Consider the following 15776-nt stretch of genomic DNA (forward strand, 5'->3'; position numbering starts at 1 on the left):
ATCACATAATTGTTTAAGGTGAAGATTTTGTGATTTCTGAGATTCAGAAATCTAAAAATAAATAATTATTAATTTACGGCTAGATTTAGAGTTTGGCGGAAAAGGTCAGGAAAGGGTCTAACGCTCACTTTCCAGCCGCGACTTTTCCATACCGCTGGTATTACGAGTCTGGCAGGTACAGGTGTCCTGCTCACTTTTCTTCCGCGACTCGAGCATACCGCACATCACTTTACGTCAATTGCGTATCCTATCTTTTCAATGGGATTTTCCTAACGCCGGTATAACGAGTCTTGGAAGAAGTGAGCGGTACACCCTCACCTGTCAAGCCTGGTACCGCATTTAAAAGTCAGTAGTTAAGAGTTTTATGGGCTAACGCCGTAGCATAAAACTCTTAACTAAAGTGCTAAAAAGTACACTAACACCCATAAACTACCTATTAACCCCTAAACAGAGGCCTCCCCCCCACATCGCAAACATTTAATTACATTTTTAACCCCTAATCTTCAATAAATATAATAACCCCTAAACCGCTGCACTCGCACCTCCCAAACACTAGTTAAATTTTATTAACCCCTAATCTGCCGTCCCTAACATCGCTGACACCTACATACATTTATTAACCCCTTATCTGTCGCCCACAATGTCGCCGCAACTATATTAAATGTATTAACCCCTAAACCTAAGTCTAACCCTAACCCCCCTAACTTAAATATAATTTAAATAAAATGAAATAAAATTACTACAATTAAATAAATTATTCCTATTTAAAACTAAATGCTTACCGATAAAATAAACCCTAAGCTAGCTATAATATAACTAATAGTTACATTGTATCTAGCTTATGGTTTATTTTTATTTTACAGGCAAGTTTGTATTTATTTATTTATTTTTTGGAATCATTTTTTATTGAGGTTATGAATAATAATAACAAAACAGAACATATGTCCAGACAAAGAAATCAGTAGCGATAAAAACAATTATACGTTTCTCATATAGAAAATAAACTTTAGCTAAAACAGTAAAGTACCAATGTTGCAATTGTTGTTGTCATATCTAACCAGAAGTAATGCTATATATATATATATATATATATATATATATATATATATATATATATATATATATATATATATATAGATGAGAGCCGTTATTGTATAATACAGCAAGTTCAAATAGAAAGAAAATAATTACTAACATGAGTTATAACACCACTTCTGGGACAATGAACATATAGGCCTCTAGTTATTAAGCTCCGTAATTTTCTTGCATTCGCCGGCCCAATACGCTTGCCTAAACTCGCCTCACATCGCCACCGCGGACCTGAATACGTTCGCAAAAGTTATCAAAAAAGTTGTCAAATAGCCACGCACTAAGTACGGGGCGATGAGCAGCGGACTGTGATAGTTATCACTCATCCGATCTCGCTGCTCTTCAGCTTTTTTAACAGCTTTATTGATAAGCTGTCACTAAGCACCCACACTATACTATACTGTTCTACCCCCTATACCGCCGCCCCCGGACCCCCCTGCAACTAAATAAAGTTATTAACCCCTAAACCGCTGCTCCCGGACCCCTCCGCCACCTACATAATACCTATTAACCCCTATCCTGCCCCCCCCTATACTGCCGCCACCTATAATAAAGTTATTAACCCCTATCCTGCGGATCCCGGACCCCGCCGCAACTAAATAAATTGTTTAACCCCTAAACCGCCGCTCCCGGACCCCGCCGCCACCTATATTAAACTTATTAACCCCTAATCTGCCCCCCCTACACCGTCGCCACCTATAATAAATTTATTTACCCCTATCCTGCCTCCCCCTATACCGCCGCCATCTACATTAAACTAATTAACCCCTATCCTGCCCCCCTATACCGCCACAACCAATAAAAAATTAACCCCTAAACCTAAGTCTAACACCCCCCTAACTTAAATATTAATTAAATAAATCTAAATAATATTACTATTATTAAATTAATTATTCCTATTTAAAACTAAATACTTACCTATAAAATAAACCCTAATATAGCTATAATATTACTAATAATTATATTGTAGCTATTTTAGGATTTATTTTTATTTTACAGGCAAATTTAAATTTATTTTAACTAGGTACAATAGCTATTAAATAGTTATTAACTATTTAATATCTACCTAGTTAAAATAAAGACAAATTTACCTGTAAAATAAAAACTAAGTTACAATTACACCTAACACTACACTATCATTAAATAAATTATTCCTATTTAAAACTAAATACTTACCTGTAAAATAAACCCTAAGATAGCTACAATGTAATTAATAATTACATTGTAGATTTTTTAGGATTTATATTTATTTTAAAGGTAACTTTGTATTTATTTTAACTAGGTACAATAGTTATTAAATAGTTATTAACTATTTAATAACTACCTAGCTAAAAGAAATACAAAATTACCTGTAAAATAAATCCTAACCCAAGTTACAATTAAACCTAACACTACACTATCATTAAATTAATTAAATGAATTAGCTACCAATACCTACAATTAAATACAATTAAATAAACTAAACTAAATTACAAAAACCCCCCACTAAATTACAGAAAATAAAAAAATATTACAAGAATAAGTCCCTACCCTATTCTACATTACAAAGTAATCAGCTCTTTTACCAGCCCTTAAAAGGGCTTTTTTGCGGGGCATGCCCCAAAGTAATCAGCTCTTTTGCCTGTAAAAAAAAATACAACCCCCCCAACATTAAAATTCACCACCCACATACCTACCTTGAGTCGTGTTCACCCAGCCGGGCCAAAGTCATAATCCAAGGGGCGCTGAAGAGGTCTTCCATCCGATAGAAGTCTTCATCCAAGGGGTGCTGAAGAGTTCTTCCATCCGATAGAAGTCTTCATCCAGGCAGCGTCTTCAATCTTCATCCATCCGGAGCGGAGCCATCTTCAAACGAGCCGACGCAGAGCCATCCTCTTCAACCAACGACTACCCGATGAATGAATATTCCTTTAAGTGACGTCATCCAAGATGGCGTCCCTCAAATTCCGATTGGCTGATAGGATTCTATCAGCCAATCGGAATTAAGGTAGGAAAAATCTAATTGGCTGATTGAATCAGCCAATCAGATTCAAGTTCAATCCGATTGGCTGATCCAATCAGCCAATCAGATTGAGCTTGCATTCTATTGGCTGTTCCGATCAGCCAATAGAATGTGAGCTCAATCTGATTGGCTGACTGAATCAGCCAATCAGATTTTTCCTACCTTAATTCCGATTGGCTGATAGAATCCTATCAGCCAATCGAAATTCGAGGGACACCATCTTGGATGACGTCACTTAAAGGAATATTCATTCATGGGTAGTCGTTGGTTGCCCCAAAATAATCAGCTCTTTTACCTATAAAAAAAATTCAATACCCCCCAACATTACAACCCACCACCCACACACCCAACCCTACTCTAAAACCCACCCAATCACCCCTTAATAAAATCTAACACTACCCCCTTGAAGATCACCCTACCATGAGACGTCTTCACCCAACCGGGCAGAAGTGGTCCTCCAGAGGGGCAGAAGTCTTCATCCGATCCGGGCAGAAGAGGACCTCCAGACGGGCAGAAGTCTTCATCCAGGCGGCATCTTCTATCTTCATCCATCCGACGAGGAGCGGCTCCATCTTGAAGACATCCGACGTGGAGCATCCATCCAGACCGACGACTACCCAACGAATGACGGTTCCTTTAAATGACGTCATCCAAGATGGCATCCCTTGAATTCCGATTGGCTGATAGGATTCTATCAGCCAATCGGAATTAAGGTAGGAAAAATCCTATTGGCTGATGCAATCAGCCAATAGGATTGAAGTTCAATCCTATTGGCTGATCCAATCATCCAATAGGATTGAGCTCGCATTCTATTGGCTGTTCCAATCAGCCCATAGAATGCAAGTTAAATCCTATTGGCTGATTGCATCAGCCAATAGGATTTTTCCTACCTTAATTCCGATTTGTTGATAGAATCCTATCAGCCAATCGGAATTCAAGGGACGCCATCTTGGATGACGTCATTTAAAGGAACCTTTGGTCTGGATGGATGCTCCGCGTCGGATGTCTTCAAGATGGAGCCACTCCTCATCGTATGGATGAAGATAGTTGATGCCGCCTGGATGAAGACTTCTGCCCGTCTGGAGGACCTCTTCTGCCCGGATCGGATGAAGACTTCTGCCCCTCTGGAGGACTACTTCTGCCCAGTTGGGTGAAGACGTCTCAAGGTAGGGTGATCTTCAAGGGGGTAGTGTTAGGTTTTATTAAGGGGGGATTGGGTGGGTTTTAGAGTAGGGTTGGGTGTGTGGGTTGTAATGTTGGGAGGGGTATTGTATTTTTTTTACAGGTAAAAGAGCTGATTACTTTGGGGCAATGACCCGCAAAAGGCCCTTTTAAGGGCTATTTGTAATTTAGTATAGGGTAGGGATTTTTTATTTTGGGGGGCTTTTTTTATTTTATTAGTGGGATTAGATTAGGTGTAATTAGTTTAAAATTCTTGTAATTATTTTTATTATTTTTTGTATTTTAGTGGGGGGTTTTTGTACTTTAGTTTATTTAATTTAATTGTAGTTAGTTTAGGTAATTAGTTAATTGTAGTTATAGTGTAATTGTAACTTAGGTTAGGGTATATTTTACAGGTAAATTTGTCTTTATTTTAACTAGGTAGTTAGTAAATAGTTAATAACTATTTAATAACTATTCTACATAGTTAAAATAAATACAAACTTGCCTGTAAAAAATAAATCCTAACGGCTAGATTTAGAGTTCTGCGGCCAAAGGGGTACGTTAGCTACGCGTGCTTTTTTTCCCCCGCACCTTTTAAATACCGCTGGTATTTAGAGTTCACAGAATGGCTGCGTTAGGCTCCAAAAAAGGGAGCGTAGAGCATATTTAACGCCACTGCAACTCTCGATACCAGCGGTGCTTACGGACGCGGCCAGCTTCAAAAACGTGCTCATGCACGATTCCCCCATAGAAAACAATGGGGCCATTTGAGCTGAAAAAAAACCTAACACCTGCAAAAAAGCAGCGTTCAGCTCCTAACGCAGTCCCATTGTTTTCTATGGGGAAACACTTCCTACATCTGCACCTAACACCCTAACATGTACCCCAAGTCTAAACACCCCTAACCTTACACTTATTAACCCCTAATCTGCCGCCCCCGCTATCGCTGACACCTGCATATTATTTTTAACCCCTAATCTGCCGCTCCGTACACCGCCGCTACCTACATTATACCTATGTACCCCTAATCTGCCCCCCACAACGTCGCCTCCACCTACCTACAATAATTAACCCCTAATCTGCCGACCGAACCGCACCGCTACTATAATAAATGTATTAACCCCTAATCCGCCTCACTCCCGCCTCAATAACCCTATAATAAATAGTATTAACCCCTAATCTGCCCTCCCTAACATCGCCGACACCTAACTTCAAACATTAACCCCTAATCTGCTGAACGGAGCTCACAGCTATTCTAACAAATTTTTTAACCCCTAAAGCTAAGTCTAACCTTAACCCTAACACCCCCCTAAGTTAAATATAATTTTATTATATTTATACTCTATAATTTTAGTATATTTATACTCTTATTAAATCAATTATTCCTATTTAAATCTAAATACTTACCTGTAAAATAAACCCTAATATAGCTACAATATAAATAATAATTATATTGTAGCTATTTTAGGATTAATATTTATTTTACAGGCAACTTTGTAATTATTTTAACCAGGTACAATAGCTTTTAAATAGTTAATAACTATTTAATAGTTACCTAGTTAAAATAATTACAAAATTACCTGTAAAATAAATCCTAACCTAAGTTATAATTAAACCTAACACTACACTATCAATAAATAAATTAAATAAAATACCTACAATTACCTACAATTAAACCTAACACTACACTATCAATAAATTAATTAAATACAATATCTAAAAATAAATACAATGAAATAAACTAACTAAAGTACAAAAAATAAAAAAGAACTAAATTACAAAAAATAAAAAAATATTACAACAATTTTAAACTAATTACACCTACTCTAAGCCCCCTAATAAAATAACAAAGACCCCCAAAATAAAAAAATGCCCTACCCTATTCTAAATTAAAAAAGTTCAAAGCTCTTTTACCTTACCAGCCCAGAAAAGGGCCATTTGCGGGGCATGCCCCAAATAATTCAGCTCTTTTGCCTGTAAAAAAAAACATACAATACCCCCCCCCAACATTACAACCCACCACCCACATACCCCTAATCTAACCCAAACCCCCCTTAAATAAACCTAACACTAAGCCCCTGAAGATCTTCCTACCTTATCTTCACCATGCCAGGTTCACCGAACCGTCCACCGAAGTCTTGATCCAAGCCTCCGAAATCTTGATCCAAGCCCAAGCGGGGGCTGAAGAGTGACGTCCATCCTCCGGCTGAAGTCTTGATCCAAGCGGGCAGAAGAGGACATCCGGACCGGCAAACATCTTCATCCAAGCCGCATCTTCTATGTTGTTCCATCGGATGACGAGCGGCTGATCTTTAAGACCTCCGGCGCGGATCCATCCTCTTCGTTCGACGTCCAACTGAAGAATGAAGGTTCCTTTAAGGGACGTCATCCAAGATGGCGTCCCTCGAATTCCGATTGGCTGATAGGATTCTATCAGCCAATCGGAATTAAGGTAGGAAAATCAGATTCAAGTTCAATCCGATTGGCTGATTGGATCAGCCAATCAGATTGAGCTCGCATTCTATTGGCTGATCGGAACAGCCAATAGATTTAACTTCAGGGGGTGTTAGGGTTAGGGTTAGACTTAGCTTTAGGGGTTAATACATTTATTATAGTAGCGGTGAGATCCGGTCGGCAGATTAGGGGTTAATAATTGTAGGTAGGTGGAGGCGACGTTGGGGGCGGCAGATTAGGGGTTAATAAATATAATATAGGGGTCGGCGGTGTTAGGTGCAGCAGATTAGGGGTACATAGGGATAATGTAGCTGGCGGCGGTGTACGGAGCGGCAGATTAGGGGTTAAAAAAAATATGCAGGTGTCAGCGATAGCAGGGGCGGCAGATTAGGGGTTAATAAATATAATATAGGGGTCGGTGGTGTTAGGGGCAGCAGATTAGGGGTACATAGGGATAACGTAGGTGGCAGCGGTGTGCGGTCGGCAGATTAGGGGTTAAAAAATGTTAATAGAGTGGCGGCGCTGTGGGGGGACCTCAGTTTAGGGGTACATAGGTAGTTTATGGGTGTTAGTGTACTATAGAGCACAGTAGTTAAGAGCTTTATAAACCGGCGTTAGCCCAGAAAGCTCTTAACTACTGACTTTTTTCTGCGTCTGGAGTTTTGTTGTTAGATTTCTAACGCTCACTTCAGCCAAGACTCTAAATACCGGCGTTAGAAAGATCCCATTGAAAAGATAGGATACTCAAATGGCGTAGGGGGATCTGCGGTATGGAAAAGTTGCGGCTGCAAAGTGAGCGTTAGACCCTTTAATGACTGACTCCAAATACCAGAGGGCGGTAAAAACCAGCGTTAGGAGCCTCTAACGCTGGTTTTGACGGCTACCGCCCAACTCTAAATCTAGCCGTAAGATAGCTACAATGTCACTATTAGTTTTATTGTAGCTATCTTAGGGTTTATTTTACAGGTAAGTATTTAGTTTTAAATAAGAATAATTAATTTAATTGTAGTAATTTTATTTAGATTATTTTAAATTATATTTAAGTTGGGGGGGGGTTATGGTTAGGGTTAGACTTAGGTTTAGGGGTTAATATATTTATTATAGTGGCGGCGATGTTGGGGGTGGCAGATTAGAGGTTAATAAGTGTAGGTAGGTGGCGGCAACATTAGGGGCGGCAGAGTAGGGGTTAATAAATAAAATATAGGGTTCAGCGATGTTGTGGGCAGCAGCTTAGGGGTTCATACATATAATGTATGTGGCGGCGGTGTCTGGAGCAGCAGATTAGGGGTTAATAATATAATGCAGGTGTTGGCAATGTCGGGTGCGGCAGATTAGGGGTTAATAAGGGTAAGATTAGTGGTGTTTAGACTCGGGGTTCATGTTAGGGTGTTAGGTGTAGACATAAAATGTATTTTCCCATAGGAATCAATGGCGCTATTTTAAGAGCTGAACGCTGCTTTTTTACAGGTGTTTTTTTTCAGCTGATTCTGCCCCATTGATTCCTATGGGGAAATTGTGCACGAGCACGTTTTGCCAGCTCACCGCTGACTTAAGCAGCGCTGGTATTGAGGTGAGATGTGGAGCTTAATTCTGCTCTACGCTCACCTTTTAGAGGCTAACGCCGGGTTGAAAAACCCCGTAATACCAGCGTTGTCTGTAGGTGAGCGGTGAGCTGAAACTGCTCGTTAGCACCGCACCCCTGTTACCGCAAAACTCTCGCTGATAGTTTGTATTTTCCACTTGTAGTTAGAACCCCTTCCTCTTCCTGTCCCCTCATCCAAAACATACATACAGTAAATTATGTATCTCACATACTTTTAGATTTCTCACTCCTCCCTTCCTCCCTCTCTCCTCCTTTGCACCATATCATTTCAGCCATTACACCCAATCAACTAAATAGCTCACACCAACTTCCCTCCCCTTAATCTCACCTGCCCTTTATCAAGCACCTTTTTTAATACATCTACAATTCCCACAGTTAAATCAATGACAAGATTTGTCATACCCTATTAATTTTCACACTACATTCCACATACCTAAACTTCTTCTGTCATTTAGGGCTCCATGTACTAAGCCGTCAATTCATCCGTCATTTTAGACGCGGATAAACTCGCCGTTACTCGCCGCGGGCGAAATGGTGTCCGCTGTCACTATGTACTAATAATCCCCCAATAAATAGACAAGTCTAGCCCGCCGCGAGCAGTGGCGGATTATTGATAAATTTGACGCCTCGCTCGCCGCGACTAAGCTGATGTACTTAACTTTCAGTTGAATTGTCTGGCCAATTATTAACACGTGACATGCAAGGTGTCACGAACATCATAGTTGTCGCGGGAATAGAATTTTGCTCCTATAAAAGTTCAACTTATCTAAACAACTTTATTATTGTTCAAAATTTTTTGAAGAGTGATAACAGAGCGTTATTTTTGTAATATTTATTTACAATTTGGATATGGCTTCATCTGGATCTGATAATATATAAATATTAATATAAAAATAATTATAAAGATTGACAACTATACAATACAAATTTAAAATATAGATTACTCTTTAATTACAGTCGACAAATTTGGCGCAATTTATGTACATGGAAATGAGAGACAAATTAGACGCCAGTTATGCTGTACAATGCTGATATTACTGCCTTTTATATATGTCTAGACTGGCGTCTAGATTGACTTTCCTATTGTTTTGTACCTTGCCCGCCACCTAAAAGGTGGCGAGGCAAAAATAACGAGGTGGGAGCGGAAATTGTAGCGAGCGGACAAATAGATTTTTTAGTACATTCGTTTTTGGCGAGTTGGTGGTCAAATGTGTCTAATTATAGTGAAAAATGGAGAGGTAGCGAGGTTTGGCGGATAAGTACGCTCGCAATTTTAAAGATGCGAGTTTGAACATAGTTGACGACTTTGTACATATCAGTTTGCGAGTTTTGACGCGAGATTTGTTGCGGGTAGCTCGCTGACTGCTTAGTACATGGAGCCCTTAATTTACAAATCCAAGTTTTCGAATACCTATGACATTTTGTCAATACCCATTTTTCTTTAACCTCTTACTCTTGTTTATATATATATATATATATATATATATATATATATATATATATATATATATATATATATATATATATATATATATAAATTCATATATATATATATTCTTATTTAATGTTTTATTGTAAATATTTTACACTTCAATGTGGTTGTAACAGTTGGTGAGTGCTGATCTATTTACTATTATTTATATATATATATATATATATATATATATATATATATATATATATTAAAAAAATAACATTTCTTCTATGTGAAGAACATTAAAATGTAAAATGCATAACTACCTTTGGGTTGAGAACACTTGGTCAAATGTGGTGTTGGGTTAGCATGTTTGTGATAAGTGTTAGGTTTTTTTCAACAGTGCGCTCCATTGAAGTCTATGGGGAGAAGTTAACATGGTTACGATATCCGAAGTCCTTAAGTTTACCATTTACTTTTAACTTGTAATACGCACGCTAACTTGTGGGCGTTAAAAGTTTACTTCTGGGAGTGGTTGCACACGAGCAAAAGCACTAAATAGTGTGCCACTTGTAATCTAGCACTTAGCCAAGCTAAATCCAACTATAACATTAAGGCAGGACCTGAATGGTGAATACCTTTATAATTACGCGAGTATTACACTAGTGCACAGTGATAGCATTAGGTAAAACCTTTTAGCAACTGGAATATAATCCAGTCCCTCATGCCACCTCCCTTGATAAACAGCTGTGAAAAATTTGCATGAGTGAAGTAAAGAACGCCATACATGGCAAAAAGCTATTGTATAAAAAGTGCTAATGATGAATACAAAACATTGATTACTAAACTGAAGTGATGTATAGTAAAAACTTTTTTTTTTGTACACAACTAAAAACCTGTTATGACATTTGAGGATGCAAAACAGAAAGAGGATCAGTCTACCAGAACCGAACAGCAGCTCAATAGCTTGTTCTATGGCCCGGTTGCCACCTGGGAGTAGCTTCTTTCTGCCCAATTGTGCTTTTCACAGAGGAAAACTTTCCTGTAGTATATCAGTCTGATCCCATTGACACGGTCAGTCCAGCCCCGGAATACCAGGCAATTCTCCTCTGAACAAAGAAAACCACAACCCCAGACAATCGTTTCGCTTGTCAGTGAAGTGCAGCCATATCCTCTAAGCACATTGGGCAAGGAGTCCACGTCTGGTTTCCTCCATCACATTTTATTTATGATATTTGAGGATGTCTAATGAATAAGGCCTAATTTCCATTGAGGTGGTAAAGTTTGGAAACTGGTGGCAACATAAAAAATCTCCATAGACTTTAATAGAGATGAATGTTTTTATCATGAGTTTCCAAACGTTACCATGTCTACGGAAACTATAGACATGGTAACGTGAGACTTTATGGCGGCTGCCATGCCTGTATCTGTCAGATACAAATATCCCTTATGTATCTATAACATATATACTGTAACTACAATTCATTTGCACATAACACATTAGCTTTTATACATCATCTTAAAGGGACATTAAGCACCTCTTGTTTTTGTGTAAATATTGTACTTTCTCCCAAACTCCCTAGAGAAGCGAAAAAGCAAAAACCTATTTATTTAAAATGACACAAATTACCTATGATAAACAGGAAAGAAGACCGGGTCTCTCGTCAAGTTATAAATCAAAACGACTTTATTGTATTTAACTGGATAAAATTCCAAAACCACCAGCACAAAAAACACAGGAGACAGCTGGCCTTACTAGTTTCGGTGTTGTGCCGTAATCATAGACCTGCTGGATACTTGGAAGGGGCGTTCTTAAAAGTATACCTTTTCACAGTCATTGGTTGGAGGGTGGTCTAAACCACCCTCCCATTTTAACCCCCAATATTACCGGGAAAATATATATATAATATTTAAAGGGACCTATTTACATATAGGGGAGTCTAGAAGGAACAAGTTTAAGTAAAGTCATATATTTATGAACATAGGTGTAGAAAAACCTTATTGTGGGACTTTGCTGTAAATACCCTGCATATTGTGCTGTTATATTATTGGTGTAAGTTCCTTCATATGTTTGAAATTATATAAGGCTTAGACTATCAACAGCCTATGTTGCAAATACCTAGACCTATCACAATTGTATATTTATTGAACTGACAATTATTATCATTATGATAGAAGATCATATAATGATACATTTTACAATATACACGTTGCAAAACTTGAAATAAGATAAATCAACATAGAAGAAATGACAATCGGTTGTCCATAAGTTATGCAATTAGGCAGAGTTGCCAATAGATTAGGAAAGCACTATTTAAGTGTATCCAATGCCATAATATCAGCACACTATGTTCAGGTTTCTAGCATACTACGGTTAATTCAATAGTCTCTAATATGGACTTTTACAAAAAAAGGGTCATATTTATAATATAGTGTAGCTATACATAAGAGTTGAGTCTGGATATGCCAAAAGATGATAGCGTTAGCGTATAGTTAAAAGTGAGCATACCCATATCTAGTTCAAAAGCATATTTAAAGAATGTATAGTGGCTTAAACTCTCAACACACTTTTAACTATAAACTATCATCTTCTAGCATATCCAGACTCACCTCTTATGTATAGCTATAAATGTCCATATTAGAGACTACTGAATTAAGTGTATGTATGTGGCTTCTTATTCTAACCATATAGGGCACCCATGATATTTATCAATGATGCTATATATAAGCATACTATAATAGTATGCTAGAAATCTGTACATATTGTGCTGATATTATGGTGTTGGATACACTTAAATATTTATTTATTTATTTATAAAAATATTTTACCAGGAAAGATACATTGAGATTTCTCTCGTTTTCAAGTATGTCCTGGGATCACAAAACATTGCATTGATACAATAGGGTACAATAAAATACAAAACAATATTAATACACAATATATGCAAAAATTAACATAGAACAGGTAGGAAATATATAATCAACCATGACAGGGGCATTCTGTTTTGAGATATATAGAGAGGGATCTCTTAAAGGATATTAGGCTTGGGGAAGGTTTGAAAGTGTGCGGGAGGTCATTCCATAACTGTGGCGCTCTGTAGGAAAAGGAGGATTGAGCTGCTTTTTTTTTGTATTGAAGCAAGCTAAATAATGTGCTGGTACTGGATCGTAGGTTACAGGAGGTGGGAACAGCCGGGGAGAGCATTCTGCTCAGGTAGGGTGGGAGCTTCCCAGAAAGGCTCTTAAACACAAGGCAGGAAAGATGGAGGGTGCGTCTGGATTCCAGCGTCAGCCAGTTTAGTTCTTTTAGCATGTCACAATGGTGGGTCCTGTAGTTACATTGTAGCACAAAGCGGCAGAACGAGTTATACAATGTATTAAGTTTATTAAGGTGAGTACTTTCCTCATCTATTGGCAACTCTGCCTAATTGCTTAACTTATTATGGATAACGAATAATCATTTCTTCAATGTTGACTTATCTTATTTCAAGTTTTGCAACGTGTATATTGTAAAATTTATAATTATATGATCTTCTATCATAATGATAATAATTGACAGTTTAATAAATATACAATTGTGATAGGTCTAGGTATTTGAATAATATAGAGAAAATATCATATAAAGTGATAATAGGAATAAATGGAATTCCGGTGCTGCCCCCCTATATATGATAATCAAAAACTGGGAATTTAGGGAAGAACCTGAGTAGGGGTTAAATTGAGCACTCCTTCCTATATGATACATTATAAAATGTAATCCTTTAATAATAAACAATTAAAATGGAGAATAATATCTCCTAGTGTACCTAACTAAAACCAACCAAAATTAACAACTAAGTAAATGTTCAGTCATTCCACTGTTTCCTGGCTGATAACAACATACCTCGGCTTCAGGTGACAGGGATGACTGACATCAAATTACAGTTAAATGTTTAAAAAAGTGCAAAGGGTATGCACTAAAATAGACACAAACGCGTTTCGGCTGTCCTCGCAGCCTTTCTCAGTGTGCAAAACTGACAAACCAAGGCCCAATTGCTACCCTTTAATATACACAAGTTCTATACGAAAAGCATCCAATAGTATTGCGGCATTGGTAAAACGCACTCCTGTCGATTTTATAACGTATCATATAGGAAGGAGTGTTCAATTTAACCCCTACTCAGGTTCTTCCATAAATTCCCAGTTTTTTATAAGGTCTAGGTATTTGCAACATAGGCTGATAGTCTAAGCCTTATATAATTTCAAAAAGATGAAGGAACTTAAACCAATAATATAACAGCACAATATGCAGGGTATTTACAGCAAAGTCCCACAATAAGGTTTTTCTACACCTATGTGTCATAAATTTATGATTTTACTTAAACTTGTTCCTTCTAGACTACCCTATATGTAAATAGGCCACTTTAAATATTATATATATATTTTCACGGTAATATTGAGGGTTAAAATGGGAGGGTGGTTTAGACCACCCTCCTACCAATGACTGTGAAAAGGTATAAATTTAAGAACGCCCCTTCCAAGTATCCAACAGGTCTATGATTATGGCACAACGCCGAAACTAGTAAGGCCAGCTGTCTCCTGTGTTTTTTGTACTGGTGGTTTTGGAATTTTATCCAGTTGAACACAATAAAGTCATTTTGATTTATAACTTGACGAGAGACCCAATCTTCTTTTCTGTTTATCATTTGTGGACTACAAGGAGTCCTTTTTTGCCAGGGTCTCATTAACCTCACCTGGTATGTTTACCTGTCTGCCTGAATGAGTATGCCTATACCGCACAGTGGAGCAAACAAGTAGTGAGAGCAGCGAGAGCGGATTGGAGCTCAACCCACACACCCCCATTGCGACCAGTGATGTTACACGCCACGCTTGGAAATAGAGACCGGTATTGAAAGCAGCCGCATGGGACAAAGGCTCATTGAGTGAATAATCCCACACCAAAGCTGTGGTTTACATATTACGCCTGAGTCCTTGATATGGCACTTGTTCCAGCCCTGGAGGTCTAGCATGTGTTGGTGACTTTGGTCAGAGAGGGGTAAGTGTGTGAAGTGCACCTCATAGAGGATGTTTGATTGCTACATGGAATGATATATACAACACTTATCCTGTGAGCTGTTTACCCTTTGTGGACACTACCTGGCATTTAGCAGTCATACTCCAGTGACATTTATACCATTGTTATTGGCAGCAAGTTTTAAGTACCAGAGACTGGTTTTACAATTAAGTGAATGACATTTGAACAGGGAAATACGCTTTATCACAAATTACCTATATTTTCTATACCAGCTATTTGATTTGCAGCATTTGCAGGTTATACAATTTGCTAATTGGCCACTTTAGAGAGCTTGGGACAAGCATGATTTTACACAAAAGCAATAGGTGTTTAATGGGATAGTAAAGTCAAAATGAAATGTTTACGATTCAGACAAAGGGGCCAATTTATCACGGACCGAATGGGGCCATATACCCCTGTTTCCATGTGAGCCTTCAGGCTCGCCGGAAACAGGAGTTAAGAGCAGCGGTCTTAAGACTGCTGCTCCTTAACTCGTATGCCTCCTCTGAGGTGGCGGACATCAATCCGCCCGATCGAATACGATAATGTTGATTGACACCCCCTGCTAGCAGCCGATTGGCCATGAATCTGTAGGGGGTGGCATTGCACAAGCAGTTCTGTCTGCATTTATCGATGTCTGGGAGACATGATTCTCTACAGCGGATCATGTCCGCCATACACTTGGTAAATCGGCCCCAGAGCATGCAATTTTAAACTTTCCAATTTACTATTATTAAATTTACTTCTCCTGAAATTCTATGTTGAAAAGCATACCCAGGTAGGCTCAGGAGCTGCAATGCATTACTGGGATCTAGCTGATAATTAATTTCGGCACATAAATGCCTCTTTACATTGGCTTACATAATGTGTTCAGCTAGCTCCCAGTAGTTCATTGCTGCTCTTGAACATTCCCAGGTTTACTCTTCAGCAAAGAATTCCAAACAAACGGCATTTAATATTAGAAGTAAACTGTTTAACATTACATGTTCTATTGGCA

At 38.2% G+C, this 15776-nt stretch overlaps 1 protein-coding gene across 1 annotated transcript in view; it reads right to left on the minus strand.

The window, feature by feature from the left end:
* PDE5A (phosphodiesterase 5A) overlaps positions 1 to 15776 on the minus strand; it is a 530049-nt gene that overhangs the window by 115821 nt on the left and 398452 nt on the right. The gene's annotated exons all lie outside the window — the stretch shown is intronic.

This window comes from Bombina bombina, chromosome 2 (genome assembly GCF_027579735.1).
Source record: "Bombina bombina isolate aBomBom1 chromosome 2, aBomBom1.pri, whole genome shotgun sequence".
Taxonomy (NCBI): Eukaryota; Metazoa; Chordata; class Amphibia; order Anura; family Bombinatoridae; genus Bombina; species Bombina bombina.